Raw genomic sequence first — 10,461 nt, forward strand, 5'->3', positions numbered from 1 at the left:
GCACTGAGCTGAAGACAGTGCACTGCCCTGGATGAGTACCAGTCCTTCACAGGGCACAGGCACAAACACAGCTATACTCACTGTTGCCCGGGCAAGCAAAAGTCAGCAATCATTCACACTTGTACAGTACACTATGTCTTTAGGGTAGGGGAGGAAATCATAAGTACCTCTGGAAAATCCACAAAGAATTCTTTTTTGTGATCAGTTATTATAATCAATATGTAAATGTTTATTCTGACAAGATATTCATACTCAACAAATGCAAATATTTTCTTGAAGCTGTGATGTCACAGTTCTTAGTCCAATGCCAACAGCCAACTTGTAATGTGGTATTGTCACTTATGATGAGTGACCAACATGCAACATGTCACCACGCTCCAGTGCCATGATAAATAGGAATGTAGTAAAATAGATAAGAAAGGCACAATATGATAGATAGATATTCACTAATTTAAATTGGGTGATAATTTTGAATTGCAGAAATCTGGTGAACTAGAAGATCTTATTCTATATGTGCTTCAATGTAGGTCACCTATATCACACTAGATGGTCCCTCAAAATCCTCCTTTTTGTCTGTTTTTGTAATCTGTTTGCTCCGTTGCAGAGCCAATCAGGTGTAAGATTAGAATTGATCCCAGGCACACACCCACACAGGTTCACATTCAGTCACTCTTGGCAAGTTTTTAAATGTTTGGGATGTGGAAGGAAAATGGAGTGAAATGTGAACATAAAGTTTAAAATTAATATACAGATATCTGAAGCCATTATTCCATGTGCCAGCCGCTGCTCAGAATGCCAGAGACCGCATTGCAATTACAGTAATTCTTTTTGCTTCTATGCCTTTTGTTTATGGTCAACTAGGCTGGCTGAGTCTATCACTTTTTCAAAGCAAAAGGATCAAAGAGACGGCATGCATCCCAGGAGGGAGGTTGCTTGGAAGGTGCTCCACTTTGTCTGGCGTATTAATGGGGAAAGCATGGCAGTGGAAGAAGATTTTGGTGTTTGTTCAGGAGATAATGGTTGATTGGCTCCAAACCAGATGATAATGAGTTTGTGGAGGGTGGAAAGCAGTATGCTAAAAAGAGCGAGGAAGAGGATAAACAGCAACAAGCAGGACAACTTGAAAGAAAGGAAAAGTTGGATAAAACCTTTTTTTTAACAAATACGTTGTGTTAAGGGTGTTGAGATTTCATCCAGGAGTATCCAGCATTTACATGTAATTCCTGGAAGAGCAAGATTTTTTGGGTTGAATAGCCTGTTCTTGTCTAAATCTTTCTAATGTTCTAAAATTTAGGTAAAATTTGCTATATATTATTTATTGGAGGAGTATAATTGGAGCATGGAAGAAACAAGAGGTGTCCTTGTAGAAGAGAATGATTAAAATCTTTGACTGAAAAAAGGATACAAAAAAGTAAATGTGCTTACTATTTCAGAATTGATGGAGAAATGGAGTACACCTTGTTTTGGATGCCAATTGGTGCAGTTTTACAAGCTAAAAATGAAATATAGTGCTGTTTTAGATTTGAAGTGAAGCTGCAAAAGAACAATAGTTATATAGTCTTGTGACATACAACTGAGACAGGAGGTACGTGTGTTATAAAGGTGGCCAGCCATATTGTGGTGAAATGTAATGCATTCCAGTGTTGGAGGTGTAACAAGATATGACACTTAGCCATAGATGGATGTGTTACAACATTTTATGACTGCTCTTATGTTTATATGAATTGGATGCGGAAAAACAGAAAGTGAAAAATATGATGGCTGAAGAAGTCTGGAGATGTGATGGGAGATTGGATTAAGAAGACTATCATGAAAATGCAGAAAAGAGGAGGTGGCAAAAGCATAAAAATTATAGACGATCAGGTAGAAAAGGATAAAGAAATAAAACGACATGGGTCAGTGAAATTGATAGATGATGAATGGACATAAGAGACAGTGGTCATTTGAGAAATAAATAAATTGAAAGAGAAAGAAATTCAATGGAAACTTACACTGTAAAACATCTGACTGAATTTACAGTAAATTACTGGCCACTAATTATATTACTTTCACAGTATTTTACTGTAGCATATTACTGTATGTTACAACAAAAATATGATACTATACAGGACCTTTACGGTAAACTGCACCACAAAATGTGATGTACCAGAATGCTGCTGTTAAATTATGGCAATTTCCTGAATTTTTACATTTTAAGTTAATAGTACTGCAATTTAGAGGAAGGAGGAAGAGGAAATCTGGTGGAGGAATGGGGAAGTAGAGGAGAGTATTCAGGGGAAGAGAATGGAAAAGAAGAAGTGGGATAGTCAGAGAGATGCAGAAAGTAGACAAGAGTACAAGGAGATAAGGCACAAGGTGAAGAGAGGGGTGGCAAAGGCTAAAGAAAAGGAGTATGATGAGTTGTATGAGAGGTTAGACACTAAGGAGGGAGAAAAGGACCTGTACCGATTGGCTAGACAGAGGGAGCGAGCTGGGAAAGATGTGCAGCAGGTTAGGGTGATAAAGGATAAAGATAGAAACGTACTCACAAGCGAGGAGAGTGTGTTGAGCACATGGAAAGAGTACTTTGGGAGGCTGATGAATGAAGAGAACGAGAGAGAGAAGAGGTTGGATGATGTGGAGATAGTGAATCAGGAAGTGCAACTGATTAGCAAGGAGGAAGTAAGGACAGCTATGAAGAGGATGAAGAATGGAAAAGCTGTTGGTCCAGATGACATACCTGTGGAAGTGTTTAGGAGAGATGGCAGTGGAGTTTTTAACCACATTGTTTAATGGAATCTTGGAAAGTGAGAGGATGCCTGAGGAGTGGAGAAGAAGTGTACTGGTGCTGATATTTAAGAATAAGGGGGATGTGCAGGACTGCAGTAACAATAAGGGAATAAAATTAATGAGCCACAGCATGAAGTTATGGGAAAGAGTAGTGGAAGCTAGGTTAAGAAGTGAGGTGATGATTAGTGAGCAGCAGTATGGTTTCATGCCAAGAAAGAGCACCTCAGATGCGATGTTTGCTCTGAGGATGTTGATGGAGAAGTATAGAGAAGGCCAGAAGGAGTTGCATTGCGTCTTTGTGGAGCTGGAGAAAGCATATGACAGGGTGCCTCGAAAGGAGCTGTGGTATTGTATGAGGAAGTCAGGAGTGGCAGAAAAGTATGTAAGAGTTGTACAGGATATGTACGAGGGAAGTGTGACCGTCGTGAGGTCTGCAGTAGGAGTGACGGATGCATTCAATGTGGAGGTGGGATTACATCTTTGCGTACATATTTGCAATGGTGACGGACAGGTTGACAGATGAAATTCGACAGGAGTCCCCGTGGACTATGATGTTTGCTGATGACATTGTGATCAGTAGTGATAGTAGGGAGCAGGTTGAGGAGACCCTGGAGAGGTGGAGATATGCTCTAGAGAGGAGAGGAATGAAGGTCAGTAGGAACAAGACAGAATATATGTGTGTAAATGAGAGGGTGGTCAGTGGAATGGTGAGGATGCAGGGAGTAGAGTTGGCAAAGGTGGATGAGTTTAAATACTTGGGATCAACAGTACAGAGTAATGGGGATTGTGGAAGAGAGGTGAAAAAGAAAGTGCAGGCAGGATGGAATGGGTGGAGAAGAGTGTCAGGAGTAATTTGTAATTTGTGACAGATGGGTATCAGCAAGAGTGAATGGGAAGGTCTACAGGACGGTAGTGAGAGTAGCCTATGTTACATGGGTTGGAGACGGTGGCACTGACCAGAAAGCAGGAGACAGAGCTGGAGGTGGCAGAGTTAAAGATGCTAAGATTTGCACTGAGTGTGACAAGGATGGATAGGATTAGAAATGAGTACATTAGAGAGTCACCTCAAGTTGGATGGATGGGAAGCAAAGTCAGAGACGCGAGATTGCGTTGGTTTGGACATGTGCAGAGAAGAGATGCTGGGTATATTGGGAGGATGCTAAGGATAGAGCTGCCCAGTAAGAGGAAAAGAGGAAGGCCTAAGCGAAGGTAAGGATGTGGTGAGAAAGGACATGCAGGTGACTAGAAATTCAGCTAACAATTGACTGTCAGACGCACAGACCATCATTTTTACCTGTTGATACAATAGCAATGTTTCATGGAATTAGTTTATGTTGTGTGGGAGAAAAGGAAAGGTTGCTTTTGTGATATGGGGTGTGCTACCAGTTCATCAAAAAACACCCTAAATCTGCTTTCTTAACCACAAAAAACCTTTAGCACACGCACAAAAACAAGTTTGTTGGCCATCTTTACATTTTGGTTTCACACGGCTGAAAGGTGTGGGGGCCATCAGGAACAATTGACAGTGTGGCTGCAAAGGGGGCATTCCTTATGCAAATATACTGACTTTATGCAAATGTAGTTTTCTGTGCCATTGTGACTTTACAGCAATAGTAATAATAATTTACATTTATATGGTGCTTTTCTCACTACTCAGAGTTCTTTTTCATAGTGAGTGGGAAGCCACCTCAACCACCACCAATGTGTAGCATCTGCCTGAATGATGCGATGGCAGCCACTTTGTGCCAGCACACTCACTACACTTTGGTTATTTGGTGATGAAGGGGTGAAAGAGATACCAATTAGAGTAAGGGGATAATTAGGGGGCCAGAATGACTAGGCCATAGAGGGCAATTAAGCCTGGACAACAGGATTCACTCTGCTCTTTATGAAGGCTTCCCATGGAACTTTTATGACCACAGAGAGACTCAGGACCTTTATTTTATGTCTCATCCGAAGGATTGTGCCATTTCTACAGCACAGTTTCCCCATTACCACACTGGAGGATTGGGATCCACATTCAGACCACAGGGTAAGTAACCCCTGCTGGCCTCAGCAATGCCTCTTCCTGCAGCAGCCAAAGCTTCCTCTAGATGGTCTCCCATCCAAGTACTGGCTGGGCCCAAACATGCTTAGCTTCAGGTGGATGACCAGTTTTGAAGTTCAGGTGGCATGGCTGCTGACATGGTGGTATGGTTTGACCTAACTTTAACCTGGCAACATTTTACTGGAATGTGCCTTTCATTTGAACTTTTCTCTTTCTCTTTCGACTTTTACAGTGGCATTTTCTGGAGTGCAAAATACTACAAACACTGAATTGTGCGTAAATTTGAGTTGTTAAGAAATATTGGTGCTAAATAAGACATTTTTCTTCTCCCTGGTCTTTTGCTGCAGTCAGTTTCCTGTACTATAACTCCACATTTGTTCTTGAATGGCATAAGCTCTTTTGACTGGCACTGTTTTTTGATGTAGAGTGTAAGGAATCCTAAGAAGTGTGTGATCTGAATGTCATGTTTGGCTTGGAGCGAAGCTAAAAAGACTTGAGTCCATTGTTTCAATTTGCAAGATCAGTCATAGGTTTGGTGAATAAAGTGTGAAGATTTTGTTTTGTCTTTCAAGTTTTGAGCAAAGGGCAACACATTTCAGGAGATGTGTCTTAGAAGTTGTGAAATACTGTGAATAAACAAGTAGTCGTTGATACAGAGGAAGTAAAAAGACAAAAAAGCTCATTGTGCTAATGTGCAAAGAGGAAGAGCTCCTGAATGATAGCGGGGTGGTGGAAATATAGACATGGGTGTAAGGCAGTGGCTGTGGAGATTTAAGAAGGTAAGAATGAGGAAGAAAGTTTTTCAGAACAAAGAATATAAGAATTGTGCAAATCAGGAGTTAGGGAAAATGTTGAATGAAATAGTCATGAAATACGTAAAGAATTTTTTTCCTCTGAAAAAACAACTAAAACAGGGTGAAACAGAAAAAAAAGAAAAAAGTATGGTAAGACAGTGTAATTTCAGAAAATGATAGCGATGAAAAGGGTGCTTTAAAAGCTGAAAATGAAATTGGGGGCAAAGTGAATGGAGGTAAAAGTTAAATAAAAAAATAAATAATGTAGGTCCTGGCAGAAAGATAAAGTTTCATGTTTCTTCTGGTACCCAAAGTTCACAATTGAAGGCTGCTGTCAGAGAAGGTTTTTAGAAATTGAATAAGTACAGCTTCATTTAATAATGCAACTTTCTGGGAAAATTAGGGTAAAACATCCATCCATCCATTCTGCTGTATCCTAATACGGGGGTCTGCTGGAGCCAATTTCAGCCAACACAGGGTGCAAGGCGTGGACAAATCCCAGGCAGGGCGCCAGCCCACTGCAGGACACACACGCCAAGCACACACTCGGGACAATTTAGGATTGCCAATGCACCTAACCTGCATGTCTTTGGACTGTAGGAGGAAACCGGAAAACCGGAGGAAACCCACACAGACACGGGGAGAACAAGCAAACTCCACACAGGGAGGACCCAGGAAGCGAACCCAGGTCTCCTAACTGCGAGGAAGCAGCGCTACCACTGTGCCACCATGCCGCCAAGGGTAAAACAAAATATCAATCTTGGAAATATCAACTATTGATAATGAATATAACAAGGCTATTTTTCACTTAAAGAGAGACAAATCTTGGAGGTGTATGAAGGTAAAAATGTAAACGAAATAATTAAATATTAACTATGGTTCTATGAATGGACTGGAGATTTGTTCTGACATATAAAGCATTAGAATAAAAAGGAATAGAAACTACATCGTCTATTCATTGCTTAATGGATTTCAACGTTTCAAAGTGTTGCATGACTGATAAGACAGAGTTACACATGCACATGAGATTTTTTTTCTTTAAATTCATGTCACTTCATGGGCTTCATAGATAAGGACTCATGAAAACTAAAGAATGAGAAATTAGCGCACCCATCCCTCTATCTTATGTGTATCCAGAGCAGTGTTGTGGGCAGCTGAACCCTGTCCCAGCAATCATAGGGCACAAGGCAGAAACAATCCCTGTACTATTTGCCCGTCTATCACAAGGTGATCATACATGCACACACCACACACATGCCAGGGCCATCACTTCACATAACCTGCATGTATTTGGATAGTGGGAAGAACCCACACAGACACAGAGAGAACATGCAGGCTCCATGCAGGGAACACCTGTGACGCAAATCATCTCTGAATAAGGCATACTTGTATCAATACTTCACATTTTCTTATTAGCCAACACCATCTTGGACTGGATCAAATTGGTTCAATGATGGATGATAAATTAAATTGCTCTCCAAAAGTCCAGTACAGTACAGTATTACAGAGTCCAAAAAGTATATGTACAGTATGTACGTAAGTGTGATGTCTACTACTCCAGGGCTGGTTCCAGTCTTACCAGAACAGACTCTAGCCTCCATAACACTGAATTTGTTAGTCAAGTTTGATTTTGGACCAGATGGATGGATGCCACCCGTTAGTTTAAAATTACTTGCTCAGCTACGACACAGGGGCACAGACAGAAGCTGATAAACAGAACATTTTTCACAAATGTTAGGAAACATTTTTTATGCAGTAATCTCTGAATAGGTGGAATTCATACTGTAAAAAGAAAACTATGATAATTGCTTAATCTGTCAATTAGTGTTTTGTACATAGCCTTTCGAAGCAAGATCCATTGCAAAATTACTCTTTTGTCATAGATTGGTTCATTTCTATTTCTAATGCATACTACAGACTTCAGGATTTCTTTGTTTTATGTTTTATTGTTTCTTTTTTCTGCGGTGGGTTGGCATCCTGCCCAGGATTGGTTCCTGCCTTGTGCCCTGTGTTGGCTGGGATTGGCTCCAGCAGACCCCCGTGACCCTGTGTTCGGATTCAGCGGGTTGGAAAATGGATGGATGGATGGATGGGTTGGAAAATGGATGGATGGATGGATGGATGGATGTTTCTTTTTTATTTTTACTCTCAGTCTGCTTGCCCTGGTGTGGTTTGTGGTGACATCATACAGATATATTCTCGTTTTCCCAAGTCATTCTGGTTATTTTTTTTGCCATTGACAGAATAAGAATGCTGAACTTTATATATATATATATATATATATATATATATATATATATATATATATATATATATATATATATATAAAGTGTATGACCATTTTTACAGTATAATTTGACAGAGCAAATCTGATTCAGGGAGAACTTACTTGACAAAAGTTTGAAGTGAATGAGAAGACAAAGAAAAGAACAGAAAAAACTGAAACTGGCAGATATGATGAAGGTGATAAGTGAAACAATTCATACAAAATTGGATTCTGAACAAAAAAAAAAAAAAGTGAACCAAACTATTTTTTTGCCACAAGCAAAAGTCACACCATTTACACATACAGTTAATTTTCATTATCTGCAGGGATTATATTCCCGAAAAACCCCAATGGAAATGGAAACTGCAGGTACTGAAGCATTGATTCTTTTGGAAAAATTGGGTTATGTTCCAGTGGACCCTACTCATGATATACTTTTGCTACTAACTTCATCATAATATGTTTGTGCTTAGGAGGACTTGGCCAAACACTTTCCTTTAGCATTATGCTTCACTGCCTTATTTGAAATTAAATAAATTTATCTGAAAAACAGTGTAAAACACTAAGAAGAAAAGTGGAATATTATCAGAATTTAGAGAGTTATTAATACAGCAGAAGTTGTGAGAATTAAATAATTAAACTGCATTGGCTGAAAATAGAGGAGGCCATTTTGGCTTGCATGTGATGAGTGGGCAATACTCATTGGGTTGGATGTAGCGAGAAGGAGGAGGTGTTGAATGTGACACTAGCTTAGGTCCTGTCCCACATGCCCTCAGCCCTCTCCCTTAAACCTGCAGAGTGAGACAGGGTAAGGCAGATGTGCCAACACTCCCCTCTTTCTCCTTGAAGCTCAGTTAAAGTTATTTCGTAGGTTTGCCTACAGGAACCTTATTGCAACCTTTACTTTCTCTATAGACAAGTTTGTTTTTTCAGTGCTCTGCCAGAGGCCACAAGCTACCGAGGCAGAGACGATCTGACGACCTCACTAAACCATCCAATCGCTTGTAGAGAAAGATGGTGTGTACAAATGGGGTGTAACGGCTTACCCACGCCTCTTAGCGCCAGACATTCAGTCCAATGGCACGTGTGCAACTCAAGACATCTAAGGAGTCTTGTATCTCTGTAACCTGGAGCCTTCATGCTGCAGAGATATAGTCTTGCAACTAAGGGCATCACAGAACTGCTATTGCTCTATCTCACACGTTGCTGCTGCATGATAGGCCACTTAGAATATTTTCTACTGTGCATGGTTGCAAATATGCTGGAGTAGACCATGGGTTTCGTGAAATGTGTTACACATTTATAGATACGGATAAGCAAATGTACAGGAACGGAATTAATGGATAGCAGGAATTTACTGTATATTATCAACTCAGCTACAACCATTTCTGCATATGCAAAAGCATGGCACAGTTTGTTCTGATGCAGAGTGTGGAAAGGGAGCCAAGGCTAGAGAGCACTTACCTGTTGGTATTCCAAGAATCCATTGGCCTTTGGCTGTCTGTGAGCCTCTGCAAGGATCCTAGCTTGGATCAGCTTCTAGAGCTGGAAAAAGTGACTGCACTTAGAGGTGCATGGCAGAATCAGCAGCAGGAAGGTTCAAGCAAGCAGTGCATGAGGCAGATGAGAATACAAAGAGCACCCTGGAAGGAGCTGGGAGATCAGGTAGCATTGGAGGATGGCTGAGGGAGCACACAGTTGTTTCAGCTGTGAAATTACTTTTAGAGAGCAAAATTATTTGCTTTCCACCTCCCCAAAAATAAAAAAAACAGTGTGTTTCATAATTACAAAATCACACTGAAAATGTTTGGGGCAATTTCATGAAACTATATGGGACACAAAACTCTGATGTTTCTTTTCATTACGATTGACAACTATAACAAAGTGGTAAACTACATGTATACATTTATGCAATAAACAACTATACATTGCACACCACTACACTCTGCAGCCCTGGCTAGCCTCATGCTACCAAAGGTTATGGGCCATTTCCCTCAGTTACTGGTAGATCATTCTGTATTTGAAGGCTCATGTACTTTAACTAAAAGTGGTACCCCCTTTGATACTCTCGTTTATACAGTGTGTTGCAGTGTGCTGGATATGTCCAGTGACATTTTTGCATTAGGGACTTTATGGTTGCACATAATAAGTATTAGGCTTCACACCACAATATAACTTTCTGTTAAAATTAACAACCCTCAATTTTGTGTCTTAAGCATTTTTGTTCAATTTTTTTTCATATCACCAATGTAATTTCTTATCTAGAAAGATATTACCCTTTGTAGTATGTGAAACTGGAAAAAAAGAAAGTAGATCAATATCAGCAATGCATTGAACCCAAGACATTGAGCTGATCATAATGATGCTGAACAGCATCTTGATCTTCACCAATTGCTAAGGAGGATGGCTGACGCCGCTAAATTAGAAAAATCCACTAAGGAACTTTTACCTGTACTACTTCCACTTTGTTAAAATGAAGCCAACAGTATGATCCCTGTTTACAGTTCTAGTGCAGAACAATGGTATCTAAAAAAATACCTCAAAGTCTTGTGTTTGAGTCATGCAGTGGGTGTAGTCTCCATGTT

This window comes from Erpetoichthys calabaricus, chromosome 8, assembly GCF_900747795.2.
Source record: "Erpetoichthys calabaricus chromosome 8, fErpCal1.3, whole genome shotgun sequence".
In the NCBI taxonomy this organism is placed as follows: Eukaryota; Metazoa; Chordata; class Cladistia; order Polypteriformes; family Polypteridae; genus Erpetoichthys; species Erpetoichthys calabaricus.